Raw genomic sequence first — 16,945 nt, 5'->3', positions numbered from 1 at the left:
ATTTCATCCTCTTCCCTAGCTCCAACCAAGACGGTCCGCATTCTCTCCACTAGCTTCAAATCATCCCTAAGTTAGCTCCTCATGGTTCCTCGAGGGAACCGGAAAAAGAAATTTATTGTGGAGTCATAGGGTTATCCCGACATCTCAACTATGCACACTCTTTCCATAGGGTTGAAATCTACCTCCCTCCACCGTTCTTTGACCGCACTTCTCCAAGTCCAAGGGTCTTAACTTGGGTTGTAATGTCATGGCTAAGGGTTAAGGTTGGGAATTAATTTGAAAATTTTTGGTGGCAAATCCTAAGTGAAGCAAAAGAGTGGCCATCTCTCAAGAACCACCTAAGAATTGAACCTAAATTCAAATTACAACCTTCAATACAAGATTTCATAACATTACCTCAAAAACCAATGCTTCACTAACTACAAGGATTGGTAGAACATAGGCCGAAAGGTTTGTAATATGGCTAGATCAAGAAAGGGGAATGAGGCCCAAATTGGTTAGCAAGTGGGTGGATGTAAAAGTGAAAACCAAATTTATAACAAAACACAAAGAAAACAAAGAAAAATGAGAAGAAATGCCCTCTTCCTCCTTTAAAGTTGTTTGGTCACGATCTCGGGAGCTAAATACCAACACAAAGATTAAGACATGCATAGTTAAGGATCCAAAATGCCGCTCATAAGAGTGATGAAGGCTAGAACAAATGACGCTCACACGGGATAAAAATAAGCAAATACCAACCAAGGGAATCCTATTCACTACGGAGAGCAACACCATCTTACCACTTTCCCGTGAACTAAGGGGTTCAAACGTCATCAAGAGTTCTAAACCGGGCTACCTTAGCTTATAATGTATCTAATTCAACCTTAAGCATTCTTAAACCGTGTAAACCCTCATCAACTAGGAAGGTAAGCATTCAAAGCCATGTCATCAAAAAGGCACATGAATTCTTGAATCCAAATGAATGAGCAAATCCACATAAAAAATGTTTCAACTTGTCATAGTCATGCTCGTTACATAAAAGAGAACAAGAAAAACACAGAAAAGGGAGGAAGAAATTAAAAAGGTTCATAATCGAGGCATGTAAATAAAGTAAATCCCAATCTACATACAAGTGATCGTTGATATCAACATCAACGATCCCAGGTTCCTTGGAACCAAAATCAATCAACCTCGAACCATTCAACTCTTCCTAAACTAGACCTAAACTAAGCACTCAAAGAAAAAGAAAAAGAAAGAGAGGAAAGGTCTCACCGAATGCCGCTTGAAATATAAGACAAGGTAATATATCCAATTCTCACCAAGGGAGCTAGTGTTGCTCCTTAACGTCCTCCATCTCCGCTTCAAGCTTCAATAGAGGTGAGCCAAACAAAAGAAACTAAAAACAAAACAAGAAAAGGTTAGAAAACAAAGAAAAAGACTAAAGAAACAAACAAAAAGAAGAAAAATTAATAAAAAGCTATCTACAAAGTTTGGATTAAGGGGATTTGGAGTTTCGGGAAATTTGGATTTTTTTTTTTTTCTTTTCGGGAGCATCTCCACCTACAAAGACTCGGGGATCATCAAAGAAAATCATCAGAAATCAGCAAAAATAACCATAAAACATCATCATCATCACATCAATAATCATAAAACATCACCATCTCATCACATCACCATCACAACATCACCAACATCATCACCACCGCCACAACGCCACAACAATACCACAAAGCCACTATCCTCACTATCCTCCTCATGTGCAAGCAACTACCCTACCACTCTACCTTCTTATGTACACTTCAACCAACCAAAAGGACATCCTCCCCCACGCTATTCCTTTGCTCGTCCCGAGCAAAAGTGACAAGTGAGAAGATCGGGGGGAAAGGGAAGATTTCCCACAGCATCACTGGTTATCATCTCCTCGCCCCCTAGGTTGAGGGGAGTTGTTAGGATCAAACCCGGGAGTGTCCATGAAAGGGTGGAAGGGTTGGTTAAAGTGCTCATAGGGCCACCCTTGGGCACCCCAACCACCATCAAAAGGAGCGGGGGTGGATGCGGAAGCCGGGTCATAAGCCGGATCACACCCACCCGGACGATAGGGGTCGTATGGGGGGGTGCCAACGCGTTGGGTAGGGTCGATGGGACCTTCCCAATAGGCGTAGCAAGGGGGGGTGGGGTGTTGAGGATCATAGGGTCCCCAATGATTGACCAGACCCTCTTGAGGAGGGTGGTAAGGGTAGTTCACATAGGGCGCTTGAATGCCCGCTTGCACAAGATTGTCATAATTTGTCCTCGCGTAGTACCCCCATTGCTCAATGGAAGCTTGATTGTCTCGACGAATATCATCGAGGGTACTACGAAGGGCATTGAAATCAAAAGGAGGAAAGGAAGAAGAAGAAGATGCCTCACCTCCCCCGCTAAGGGGGGGATTGATTTGCTCTTGATGGAGGACCGGTGGAGGTTGAGGAGCTCCACCCCGGGCTCTAGTTCGCCTCAGCTCATTGGGGATGATTTGCTGAGGGATCTTCCATTTGAGAGGAGCGGAGTGGTCCACCGTAGTGAGGTCGGGGTCCGGGAGAATACACCATTCGATCTCCCTATCGACCAGGAGGATAAAACGGCGCTTGCTAGTAGTGAAATTGAGGAAGCGGCTGTGACGGAGGGCGCTTATGGATAGAGCATAGGGAGGGAACTCGTCGGTGAGCTCTTCTCGGTTTTGGTGCACGGGTGGGAGCAATTCAATTTGGTCCTTGTATGCTCCACCCTTCAAAGAGAGAGCAATGATAGTAATCATGCCACCCATAAATATCTCATCACCTAGACGGTTGTCCCTAGTATCCAAGAGCCGTTGGATAAAGGTGGAGGAACATTGAAATTTTAGCCGTTGAGGATTGTCGGCCAAGAATAGGCAAGCGACCTCGTCTTTTACCATGGAGCCGAGGTTGGCTTTGAAGAACACGGCGTATTGTAGAAGCCGTACAAAATACCTCAAGGCTAAATGGATGATGTTGTTGACCTTTGAGGTATTAGTTTGGAACCTATCCTTGTTTGTGATGCTCCTCCACCACTCTTGCTCGTTGTAAGGAATGCGATGGGAGGAGGTCATTTTAGACGGGTGATCAAGGCCAGTGGCGTGCCAAAAGAAGATCTCATTTAGATCACTCTGTTGAGTCACTTAAGGTTTTGAGTGATGACAAACAGCTGACTAGCTGGTTCTTGTTGGTTTTATATCATATCAACTGACATTTTGAACAGGAACAGCTATCCCAAGTACTTGAGGCAATATGAAGTCCTTTTGAATCAAAGCATTCAAGAAATATGTATCAGAATGTTCTATCAAGGAAGGCCGTCAAGACTTGAAGATTATGAAGTCTCTCAGATTAGGATAGTTGATCTTTGTAGTCTTTATAATGTTAAGTGTGCATGGATGTTTGTACGTAAGCTATCTGTATCCCTTACTTAGAATATTTAGTGTTGTAGAGATCAGGAAAAGTTGACCTGATCTCTAGGACACTAACAGGTTAGGAAACAGCTGCTTCGTAGCTTGTTTCGTGAACCTGGACATTAGTTCAGTAAATATTTTCTGGAATATATATTTCCTATCCTTAGAGAATATTTACTAAACTAATTGATTCAGTTTATGCAGAGTTGGAGATGAATTATTTCGCATATAACTTAGAATATATTATTCTACCCATTTATGGAAAGTAGAATAATATCTTAGAATATCTCTTATTTACAAAATAAAAGATATTCTATTTTCCTAAGTTATGATCTGAAAAGATCACGAAAGAATTCATCTCCCAACCTTATAAAAGCATAAACTCGATCAGAATTTCGAGTGAGCTTTTCTGAAAAACTTCTCTATCTTTGAAAGCTCGAAATACACTCTAAGGGAAATAGTTAGTTCATCTCTTACAAACTATTTATGCACACAGTAAGAATTGTTTTGTAATTATCTCTTGTAAGCTTTGAGTGGAAGCATTTAGAGGGAAACAAAGGGTTTGTATTGAATCACTAAGAGGTTAGTGATTGGGTAGCATTTACGAGTGTGAGTGCAAGTGCTTGTGAGTTCAAGTGCGAAGTGACACCTAGAGTTAGGTGTGGGGATCACGAGTGTGATCATTTGTAATTGCTTTTGTTTTTCAGAGTTGATTAATAAAAGTAATTAGGGTAGTGGAGGACGTAGGCTCAGAGTTGAGCTGAACCTCGTTAAATCTTTGTGTTGATTATTTATTGAATTTTCTGTTTCCGCTGCAGGACCAGTTCATCACCTGGTCCCCCTACATAAATAGAGAAGAAAATCCAATAATTCTTAACACTGCCCTGTACTCAATTCAACCCCCCCCCCTTCTTGAGTACCAGCTGCACTTTCAATTGGTATCAGAGCCTCGGCTTCTTGTAAGGGTAACACCTAGAGAAGTAGATCATGAGTACTCAGGAAATGAATGCTATGGGATATGACAACAAGACACCAAAGTTCAATGGGAAGAACTATGCATGGTGGAAGAACAGAATCAAGAATATCATCATTGGCATTGATTATGAATGCTGGTTGGTTGTTAAGAATGGTCCCTTGACCATTGAGAAGTCTGATCCAGAAGGGAAGCTAGTCCCAAAGACTGAAGATGAATACATCTCCACTGATTACAAAAAGCTGGAGAAAAATGCTAAGGCTATGTCAATACTGCAACAGGCCATTGCTGAGAATGAGACAAACAGGATCTCAGCATGCACCACTGCCAAGGAGATCTGGGATACCCTTGAACTTGCCTTTGAGGGTACCAGTGAGGTAAAAAGGTCTAAAATTGATTTACTTATGTCAAAATATGAATCTTTTAATATGTTTAAGGATGAAGATATTAATACTTGTTTTGGTAGATTCATGACTATTGTAAATGATTTAAAATCTCTTGGTAAAAGCTTTACTGATGAAGATCTTGTTAGAAAGATTTTGAGAAGTTTGACAGGTGAATGGACTCCCAAGGTTACAGCCATTTATGAGGCAAAGGATCTTTCAATTCTATCAGTTGAACAGCTGATAGGTTCCCTCATGACCCATGAAATGCTGGTTGGATCTAAGTCAGAGAAGGTACCAGCAAAAGGAATTGCACTAAAGGGAACAGTCGAAGATGAGGATGATGAAATAGGAATGATGGCTAGAAGGTTTGAAAGAAGTTTCAGAAACCAGAAGGGAAAATTCATCAAGGGTAAGTTTAATAATGCATCAAATAAAAAATCTAACAATTTCTCTGCAACAGGATGCTTTAAGTGTGGTGAGAAGGGACACCTTGTGAAGAATTGTCCTCAATGGAAGGACAACCAGTCCAAGGAAGCAGACAAGATGGCCTACAAAAAGGCCATGGTTGCTGCTGTCTGGGGAGATACAGACAGTGATGAAGAGGGAGATGATTCAAGTCAGTCAGATGTATGTATGACAGCAATACTAAATCAAAGTTCAGAAGAAGATACCAGGTACAGCAGAGGAACCAGCTCAGATGTCCACTGCCTCATGGCAAAGAAGCACCCCTTGGATCAACATCAGGTAAACATTGATCAGATCAAAAAGGATATGCTCTTTTATGATAGAGAAAACTTGATGGAATGTGCTAGTAGTGCTTTAGATCAATGTTTAGAACTTGGAATTGCTTATCATGATTTTAAGAGAAAGTTTAAAGAAAAGTCTAAAGAATATGATATTGCTAATTCAAGTTGTGATTTGTTGGAAAGTGTCTGTGCTAACTTGAAGCAGGAAGTAGCTGAACTAGAGATTGCTTTAGATCAAAGCAAACTTGAAATTCAGAGAATAAAATCTGATATGGGTTTATGTGATGACAGTGATGATGAATGTGAGAAACAGTTTACAAGTTGTGTCATTAACGTGCTTGATTATAGTGATGATGACTTGTACGACTTTGATAGTATAAAATCTAGGGCAAGTGCTCTGAATAGGTCTAAACTGTTAGAAGGATTCAACTTGTTAGTTGATGATGTAGAGAAACTATATAAAGCATATGTCCTAGTTAAGGACAGCAAAAGTACTGGTTCTGAAACTGTTTCTAGTAATATGCATGATGAATGTGAAGCTAAAATTTGTAGCTTGCAGGTTGAGTTAGCCCAGCTTAGAAAGACTAATTCATGTGATCCTGTAGTTTTGCATGATTCAAGTATTTCAAAATTGCAAGCTGAGCTTGAAAGAGCTAAGCTTGACTTTGAGATAGTTGTTGACCAGAATTTATCCCTGCATGAGAAAATGAATTTAAAGGATAGAGAGTTCATAGAATTTAATAAGAGAATGGATAAAGTCCTCCAATCCCAGAACTCATTGAACCAGTTAACCTTAACTGCTGGAAACAGTGGTAGAAGGGGACTTGGTTATACTGGGAAGGGGAACAGGAGGAACTGGTCTCCCAGAGATACTACATGGTTACAGGAGTATAAGAAAGGTAAGTATGTCTTAGCAAAAGACATGCATGTGTGCTATCATTGTGGCAAGAATGGCCATAAGAAATATGAGTGTAAAGACAGGAAAAGTAGATTGGATAAAAATGAGAAAAATGTTAAACAGATTTGGGTTAGAAAAGACGTGCTTGAATCTGTTGTTGGAAAGGGACCCAAAAAGATTTGGGTTCCTAAAGCTAATGTTTAAATTTTTCCTGTGCAGGCTGAAGTGAGAGACAATACCTACTGGTATTTGGACAGTGGCTGCTCAAGACACATGTCAGGGGATAGGAAACAGTTTCTCTCACTTACAGCTCATGAAGGGGGAAAGGTGACTTTTGGTGATAACAGCAAAGGTACCATTCTTGGAATTGGTAAGGTTGGTAAGTCACTTTCCCATGCTATTAGTGATGTATATTATGTTGATGGTTTACAACATAATCTCTTGAGTATTTCACAATTATGTGATAAAGGTAATAAAGTTGAGTTCAAAGACAACCTTTGTCACATAGTGAATTTGCAAACAAATGAACTTGTCTGCCAGGGATTCAGACATGAAAACGTTTACATTACTTATTTAAACCAAATCCCTGAGAACAAGTCCATCTGTTTGAGTGCTGTTTCTGATAGGGACCAGTGGCTTTGGCATAAAAGGATGGGACATGTCAGCTTTAGACTTCTTAACAAACTCAGGTCTCAAGAATTGGTGATAGGCCTGCCTAACATCAAGTTTGAAGCAGATAGAGTTTGTGAAGAATGTGCTAAAGGGAAACAGGTCAAATCCTTTTTTAAGCCAAAGAAAACTATCAGTACCAGCAGACCTCTAGAACTTATTCATATTGATTTATGTGGACCCATGAGAGTCCAAAGTAGAAATGGTTCTAGATATGTGTGTGTCATTGTTGATGATTATTCCAGATACACATGGACTCTATTTCTGTCTTCTAAAGATGAAACTTTTGATGAGTTTATTGTATTAGTAAAGCAGGTTCAGAACAAGATCAATCATCAACTGGGTGCCATAAGATCTGATCATGGATCAGAGTTTGATAACTCTAGCTTCATAGAGTTCTGCAGGGAACATGGAGTTTCTCACAATTTCTCTGCCCCAAGAACTCCTCAACAAAATGGAGTAGTTGAGAGGAAGAACAGGACTTTGGAAGAAATGGCAAGAACAATGCTCATTGAGAGTTGTCTCCCCAAGTCTTTTTGGGCAGAAGCTGTAAATACAGCTTGTCACATGTTAAATAGGTTGATATTAAGGCCTCAAATGAAGAAGACTCCATACGAACTTCTTAGAGGAAGGAAACCAAACATAGCATACTTCAGAACCTTTGGTTGTAAGTGTTATGTGCATAATAATGGTAAGAACAGCTTGGATAAATTTGATCCAAGAAGTGATGAAGCTGTTTTCCTTGGTTATTCTTCTCACAGTAAGGCATATAAAGTATTCAATAAGAAAACTTTGTGTGTTGAAGAAAGTGTTCATGTAGTCTTTGATGAATTTAATATGTGTTGTGAGAATGTGCAGGTTGATGACTTAGATGAGATAGGACTTTTGTATTTTACAGGAGAATCAACTGATGTTTCCTTAGAAAAACCAGGTTCACATACTGGTTCACCAGATGCTGCTGGTGAAGGACTTGGTCACAATGAAGGAGATCCTCAACAAGTGGATACTCATGAGGATGGAGATGAAGGCCCCCAAGTAAATGGAGAAAGAAACACCTCAGGGGGAACAGAAAACTTTCAGGACAAGTTTTCCACCCAGGTAAGGGAGGTAGGGGGAACATCTCAGCATACTGGTCCATCTGTGCAAAACCAATTCGATGGCACAAATGAACCAGGGATGCATGATGGTTCTGATGGATTAAATGAGAATGCACCTAGATCTAGCATTTTTAAATATAAATCTTCTCATCCTACTGAACAAATTCTGAGTGATATCAGTAAAGGCATTCAGACTAGGAGAGCAGTTTATGAAAACTTTTGTGCATTTTTCTCATTTTTATCTAATATAGAACCAACTGACTACAAGATGGCTTTAAAAGATCCTGATTGGGTTTTGTCTATGCAAGATGAATTAAATCAATTTGAAAGAAATAAAGTGTGGCATCTTGAGCCAAGACCTGAGAACAGGTCAGTCATAGGTACCAGGTGGGTCTTCAGAAACAAATTGGATGATCTGGGTACTATAGTCAGAAACAAAGCTAGACTGGTCGTGCAAGGTTATAATCAGCAAGAAGGCATTGATTATGATGAAACCTTTGCCCCAGTAGCTAGACTTGAGGCAATAAGGATCTTGATTGCCTTTGCTGCTCATAAGAACATTAAGCTCTTTCAAATGGATGTTAAGACAGCATTTCTTAATGGTTATTTGAAAGAAGAAGTATATGTTGAGCAGCCCCCTGGCTTTGCTGATAGTCAATTCCCAAATCATGTATATAAGCTGGACAAGGCGCTCTATGGTCTTAAACAAGCTCCTAGAGCTTGGTATGAAAGGCTGTCCAACTTTCTGATGGAATATGACTATAGAAGAGGAACGGTTGATAAGACCCTCTTTATCAAAACCAGGAATTTTGATTTGATTGTAGTACAGATATATGTAGATGATATAATATTTGGTGCTACTAATCAAATTTTGTGTAGTGAGTTTGCAGATCTGATGCAAAGTGAATTTGAGATGAGCATGATGGGAGAACTAGGATTCTTCCTAGGATTGCAGATCAAGCAAACAGTTGATGGGATCATGATACATCAACAGAAGTATCTAAAGGAACTAATCAAGAAGTATGGATTGCAAGACAGTAAATCATATGCAACTCCAATACCTACAAATGCAAAGCTAGACAGTGATGATAAAGGAGAGAGTGTGGAAGCTACACTGTTTAGAGGTATGATTGGTTCTCTTCTCTACTTGACAGCTAGTAGGCCAGATATAGTGTTTTCTGTGGGATTGTGTGCACGTTTTCAAAGCAATCCCAAAGAATCTCACCTAAAGGCTGTCAAGAGAATATTTAGATACTTAGTAGGAACAGATGATCTGTACTTGTGGTACCCCAAAGGTGGTTCAATTGAACTATTAGGATACACAGATGCAGATTATGCTGGATTCCTAGTAGACAGAAAGAGCACATCTGGTATGGCACATTTCTTAGGTCCCTGCTTGATTTCATGGGGATCAAAGAAACAAAATTCTGTTGCTTTATCCACAGCAGAATCTGAATACATAGCTGTTGCAGCTTGCTGCTCCCAGCTGTTGTGGATAAGGAACCAGTTGAAAGATTTTCGTATTTTCTATGAAAATGTACCTATTTTATGTGATAATACAAGTGCTATTAACATTTCTAAGAATCCTGTGCAGCATTCCAGGACAAAGCATATTGAGATAAGACATCATTTCCTAAGAGATAATGTTGAGAAAGGTCTTGTAGAGCTGAGTTTTTGCAACAGTGAAGAACAAATTGCAGATATCTTCACTAAGCCATTGGGTAAAGAGTCTTTCTGCAAGTTTAGAGTCATGTTAGGTCTGACTAGGTCAAACTAAGAGACCTCTCTCAGCTGTTTTTCCCCAATGATTGGCTAATTAAGTATTCTTTAAATGTGTGCGTGCATCATACCTTTGCAATCTGTCTATTATCTCAATGTTAATTGCTTATCTCTATGTGAGCAATATTGCAGCTAATCACTTTCAGGATTGAAGGCCATATTGAACAGATAAGCAACTGTTTCAGTAACCCTACCAGCAGAGGAAACAGCAGCAAATACAAACGGATTAATTTTGAAATTAATTTCAAATTAAACCGTGAGAAAATATTTTTTATATTCTTATTTGATTTTAAAATCTTTAAAATATGGCAGTTATTTTCCTCCAACGGCAATTTGTTCTGACAGTTGCAATTATGGGCAGTTGTTCATTTATGGAAGTTATTTCCAAATTAAAATAACTTCCAAATATCTTCTGATCCTCTGATTTTATTTCTGATTGTCTCTATAATTCCTCTTGCTATATATTTGCTTCCCTTTCCTTGCTCCGTGATTATTCATCATTCATCAAAAATTCTCAACTTCTCTCTCTACACAAGATCAATTCTTCGAAGCTTAGACAAGCAACAATGGTGAGAAAGGCTGGAACTGGAAGGAAAGGAGGAAGGAAAGGAGGTTCCAAAGCAAGTTTGGCTAGTTCCCCCTCGTCAAAATCTCAAGAAACAATCAAGGATGTTCTTATGAACGTCTCTGAGCAGACTCCTTCACAAGCAACACCAGAAATCAACCCCTCTGAAACTGAACCCATCAAGGCCGTTCCCTTGAGACAAACTCCTTCAAAAGAGAATGTCTTGAAGGAAAAACCTGCCTCATCATCAAAGACTAAAACTTTAACCCCTTCTCCACAAAAATCCAAATCCAAAAAGGCCCCAAAAGAGAAATCCATCGAAACCCTCACTCAAATAACTGAAACCGTTTCTTCAAACCCCAAATCACCTTCTGAGGGGGAACCTGTTAAAAAGATAGCCAAGAAACTTGAAAAACAGTTAGAGGAACTGGCTGATGAAGGATTGGATGAGAAGAAGGAGGACAAGAAGATGGAGGAGGATCTAGATGTAGTGGTGACCAAGGTGGTTGCTGGTACCACTACTGGTTCTGTAAGGAAAAGGCAGACTAGGGCTGCTTCAAAGGTCATTAAGGGCTCAGAAGAGAAGGAGACTACACCATCTGAGTCTAAGAGAGGAGAGAAAAGGAAAGCAACATCATCTGTTTCCCGTATCTCCAAGGCTGCTAAAGGTAAACAACCTGTTAACCCCAGTACTGGTGCAACTTCTTTAAGTTCTAGGACTGTGTTATCTGGTTGTGGTGTTGAGAATGAATATTTTGATATTCCTGCTTTGAGTCAAGTTAAGGAACTTCTTGCGTTCCAAGGATGGATGTCTCTGTTTAATGATTTAAATGATGCTTTTGTTGGTCCTGTTCGTCAGTTTTTTGTTAATCTGAAGCAAAACATTGATATGTCTGTGGCATCAACTGTTTCTGGTAGTATTGTCCATGTTTCTGAGTCTGTTTTATCTGAGTTGCTGGGTATACCTAGAGATGGTTTTGGTAGATATAGCAGTGATGGGTGGCCCCTAATGGGAGGAGTAACACCTGAGGAGGTTACTCAGTTTTTGTTTGGAAAGAAGGAAGAAGCTGGTTCCCCTAGTGACTTTAGGGAGGCAATTATGTTAGTTCTTCACTCCATGTGTTTGAAGGTCTTTCTGCCCAAAGGTCAAGACAGAGGTACTGTTAGGATCATGGACATGGTTCAGCTCTATCTGATCCTGAAAAAGGTTAAGGTTAATCTTCCTGCTCTAATGATGGAGCACATGTTGTACTGCCATGCTTCATCCCACAACTCCCTGCCTTATGGTTCCTTTATCTGCAAAATCATCAAGGAGCAGAATCCCAAGTTTTCTTTTTCTGGTGAAGTGGTGAGTCTTCAGTTGTTCTCCAAGAAAATACTCACTCAAAAGAAGATTGACTACTCTGGAAAGAGGCTGACTTTTGTAGGTCAAGAAAGTAGCCCAAGGGATGCAGGGAACCAGGAGGAAATCACTCCTGAGGATGTGGCAATGCTTCTTGCCAAGTTGGAAAGGCAGGATGAGAGGATCATAAAGTTGGCTGCCAGTCTAGTGCTGGCTGAAGAAGAAAGGAAGCTTGACAAGCTTATGAACAACAGGAAATTCCTCACTATTTGCAGGGTGATTGATCACCTGTTGCCCCCAGAGTCTGGGATGCAGTTTGACTCTACACACTGTAGGATCATTGAGACGGATGATGAGGAATCCTCCAGTGAGAAGGGTCCTGATGCTGAAAAAGGAGAGGGTTCTGAAGAAGAGGAAAATGAATCTGATGAGGAAGAAGAAGAAGAGACAGAGGAAAAGGAGAAGAAGGAAGAAGAAAAGACAGCTGAGGAAGGTTCTGACTTCGAGGAGGAGATCAACCCAGAGGATGAAGAAGAGGATGAAGATGATGATGAATGATCACTTCAGTCTCCCCCTCCCCTTCCATTAACTGCCATAATATTTGCTGTTCCCCCACACTGCTAGACTGTTTTTCATGCAGTGTGGTTTCTATTATGTTTCTAACCTTCTGGTGTGTAATCCTGAACAGTTTTAAGCTTTTTCTGTTTCATGTGATTGAATAACCTGTTTGTGCTAACCTGCAGCATTGAGATTGATCAGTGGTTGAAACTACTGATTTTTGGCTTACTTGCGATATTTTGGTGTGCAATTCTATTTTTTGAATGCTTTTTAATGATGCCAAAAGGGGGAAAAGCAGGTTGAAGTTTCTGAAAAGGCCTTGTTAGACAATTAGATTGAGTCTTTTATTTCCTTGAGTCAGATAATCACAAAAACAAGTTAAAATAGAGAGAACAGTTAGATTAACTAACTGTTTCAGTGTCTTTTTCCAAAAATCCAAAAACAAGTTGTTTCTTTTAAATAAAGATGGCTATCCTGGTCAGTCATCAGTGTCATAAGTCTTTTACACAAGATATCCCTTGTGTAGAAAGTCTAGTAGAAAGTCTTGTCTTCTTAAGTGTAGATTAGAACTTTCTTTACTTTGCTGTTTCTCACTAACGTGCAGGTGCAGGAAACTTCAAAGTGTTTGTCATCATCAAAAAGGGGGAATTTGTTGAGTCACTTAAGGTTTTGAGTGATGACAAACAGCTGACTAGCTGGTTCTTGTTGGTTTTATATCATATCAACTGACATTTTGAACAGGAACAGCTATCCCAAGTACTTGAGGCAATATGAAGTCCTTTTGAATCAAAGCATTCAAGAAATATGTATCAGAATGTTCTATCAAGGAAGGCCGTCAAGACTTGAAGATTATGAAGTCTCTCAGATTAGGATAGTTGATCTTTGTAGTCTTTATAATGTTAAGTGTGCATGGATGTTTGTACGTAAGCTATCTGTATCCCTTACTTAGAATATTTAGTGTTGTAGAGATCAGGAAAAGTTGACCTGATCTCTAGGACACTAACAGGTTAGGAAACAGCTGCTTCGTAGCTTGTTTCGTGAACCTGGACATTAGTTCAGTAAATATTTTCTGGAATATATATTTCCTATCCTTAGAGAATATTTACTAAACTAATTGATTCAGTTTATGCAGAGTTGGAGATGAATTATTTCGCATATAACTTAGAATATATTATTCTACCCATTTATGGAAAGTAGAATAATATCTTAGAATATCTCTTATTTACAAAATAAAAGATATTCTATTTTCCTAAGTTATGATCTGAAAAGATCACGAAAGAATTCATCTCCCAACCTTATAAAAGCATAAACTCGATCAGAATTTCGAGTGAGCTTTTCTGAAAAACTTCTCTATCTTTGAAAGCTCGAAATACACTCTAAGGGAAATAGTTAGTTCATCTCTTACAAACTATTTATGCACACAGTAAGAATTGTTTTGTAATTATCTCTTGTAAGCTTTGAGTGGAAGCATTTAGAGGGAAACAAAGGGTTTGTATTGAATCACTAAGAGGTTAGTGATTGGGTAGCATTTACGAGTGTGAGTGCAAGTGCTTGTGAGTTCAAGTGCGAAGTGACACCTAGAGTTAGGTGTGGGGATCACGAGTGTGATCATTTGTAATTGCTTTTGTTTTTCAGAGTTGATTAATAAAAGTAATTAGGGTAGTGGAGGACGTAGGCTCAGAGTTGAGCTGAACCTCGTTAAATCTTTGTGTTGATTATTTATTGAATTTTCTGTTTCCGCTGCAAGACCAGTTCATCACCTGGTCCCCCTACATAAATAGAGAAGAAAATCCAATAATTCTTAACACTGCCCTGTACTCAATTCAACCCCCCCCTTCTTGAGTACCAGCTGCACTTTCACACTCTCTGTTAGAGAGTGATCCTCGTTGAACATCCTGAAGTGTATAATGAGTTGAGGATCCTCATCGACATCTTCCGGCTCAAAAACTTCCTTGCGGAGGGAGGCAAGGAATTCCAAGGTCACACGCTCGTAAGTGTGAGCGTGGAGGTGGATGAAGTCGCCCCAACCAAAGTTTTGAGCCAACCTAGTCACCTCATCTAATATTCCCAGCTTCCTCAAAGTTTGAGGGCAAAAGAACCTTGTGGACCTAATCGGACGCTTGATGAGTGATGCATATATAGGCCAAAATTGCTCGTCCGGAGCAATAATGCCATGATCGTTGATGCCGGTAGGAGGTGGGAATTGCGTTGCTGAGGATTCTCCCACCCTCTTCCTCTTTGACTTTCCTTTTCCCTTGCCGAACATCGTGGTTCTACAAATTCACCAAGAGCATATCATTAGAACAAATTGATAGGAAATGACATAAGAAGCCAAGTACCTAACCAAGGTAAAAGTGTATGCTTGAGAGTATACAATTCAAGGCACGCATGAATACATTTTGACCAAGGTTTGAATAAGGATTCCTATGTCATTCCTAAATTAGTCCTAACAAGGTTTAAGGGAAATTTGGCATGATGTCCCCTTATTTTCATGATATCCAATCATCAAACCATCAAAATCAAGCCAAAACCATGAATAACAATCTCCAATAACATCCAACTCATGCGTTTCTCAATCATAAAATGGTAACATGAATACCCTAGTACGAAATCAACACTCAATTACATTGAGATCAAAATAAAACCAAGATAAACATGCATAATCATCATAAGAACATGTTCTACTATGAACAACCAATCAATTGCAACAAGTCAATCCAAAGAACCACATGAAATAAACAAGTCATTACTAATAATTTCAAGAATACCATAATTCACACTTAAATATGTAAAACATGGTAAAACTATAAGAAATTAAAGAAATAAACTTGCAAAAGCTAGAACAAACATACCACAATTGATTGGAAGGAAGTAAAAACCCAAAAACACCGAAGCACTTAAACCCTTGAAATTGGGGAAAATGGAAAGATGGGTTTGTTTGGTAGGAATTTTTGGTAGAGATTGCAAAAGTTGAGTGAAGGATGGAAAATAAGTGAGAAAGGATGAAGATTGGAGTGATTTTGATGGAGATTTGAGGTTGTAAGGGGAGGTGCAATGGAGGTTTAGAGTGAGAAGGAGAAGAATGGGGTAGGTGACAAATATGGAAGTGATATTCACGAAAATGCAGCAAAATAGAAAACATGGCAGCATTTTTTTTTCGATTCTGAAGATAGGTTCGGCCGAACCGAGGGTATGTTCGGTCGAACCACAGTAACAGTTCGGCCGAACTCCCCTTTGGTTCGGTCGAACCATTGCCAAAACTCTACATTTTAAAATCCGGGCAGAAAGTTCCAGCAGAATCGCAAAAAGAGAGGAGTGACCGAACCCAGAGAAGTTCGGCCGCACTACGAATTAAGTTCGGTCGAACCATACTTGGGTTCGGTCGAACCTATGCTGGAACTGCAAATTTTCAGATTCTGGCAGAAAGTTGCTGGAAATTTCTAAAAATTAAGGAGTGACCGAACCAGGGAAGTTCGGCCGCACTACAGTATAAGTTCGGTCGAACCTCCCATGGGTTCGGTCGAACCTTCTGCCAGAAGTCAATATTTTTGTTTTTGGCAGAATGTTGCCATAAATCCTTGAAATTGCTACAGTGGCCGAACATGAAGTGGTTCGGCCAAACTTCCATAAAGAATCACGCAAGTAAAAATAGTCCTCTAACACACATCTAAACACATTACAATCATGCTGGATGCAAAGTATATCTAAAGCCCAAGCACAATCAAAACCCAAAAATCCAAACAATCCAAAGTCGTAAATGGAAAAATAGAAGCAACATTAAAAGAAAAAGTATAAAAGGGTTAGAAACTCGGGTTGCCTCCCGGAAGCGCATTTAGTTAACGTCGTTAGCTCGACGTTCCTTGAGTTGATCAAGGAGGGTCGAATTGACGATGCACATCAAGAAGTGTCACAGAAACTGGTTCATCACTTGGGAATCCTTCATGATAGGGCTTGAGACGGTGACCGTTGACTTTGAAAGGGGAGTGGCCGTCTTGGGAAATTTCGTAGGCTCCATAAGGAAACACTTCCGTGACAATGTACGGCCCACTCCATCTTGACCTAAGTTTGCCCGGGAAAAGCTTCAAGCGGGAGTTGAATAGGAGGACTTTTTGGCCTTTAACGAATTCCTTCTTGACAATTTGAGCATCGTGCCAAGCCTTAGTCCGCGCCTTATACATGCTTGCGCTATCGTAGGCATTCATCCTCAACTCCTCTAACTCATGTAGCTCTAGAAGCCTTTGCTCACCCGCACTATGGAGATCAAAGTTGATTTGCTTGATTGCCCAATGCGTTCGATGCTCCATCTCCACGGGCAAATGACAATTTTTCCCATAGACAAGCTTGTAGGGAGTGGTCCCTATTGGAGTTTTGAAGGCGGTCCTATAAGTTTGGAGGACCAATCCTTCCTTGTCCTAGCAACCGTCTTCTCCAAAATCACCTTGAGCTCTCTATTGGTGACCTCCGCTTGGCCACTCGTTTGAGGGTGGTATGCAAGCCCTCGCTTGTGAGAA

Source organism: Chenopodium album, chromosome 4 (assembly GCF_948465745.1).
Source record: "Chenopodium album chromosome 4, dcCheAlbu1.1, whole genome shotgun sequence".
Lineage (NCBI taxonomy): Eukaryota > Viridiplantae > Streptophyta > Magnoliopsida > Caryophyllales > Amaranthaceae > Chenopodium > Chenopodium album.
The sequence above is the reverse complement of the archived record's forward strand: the minus strand, read 5'-3'. Positions refer to the sequence as shown.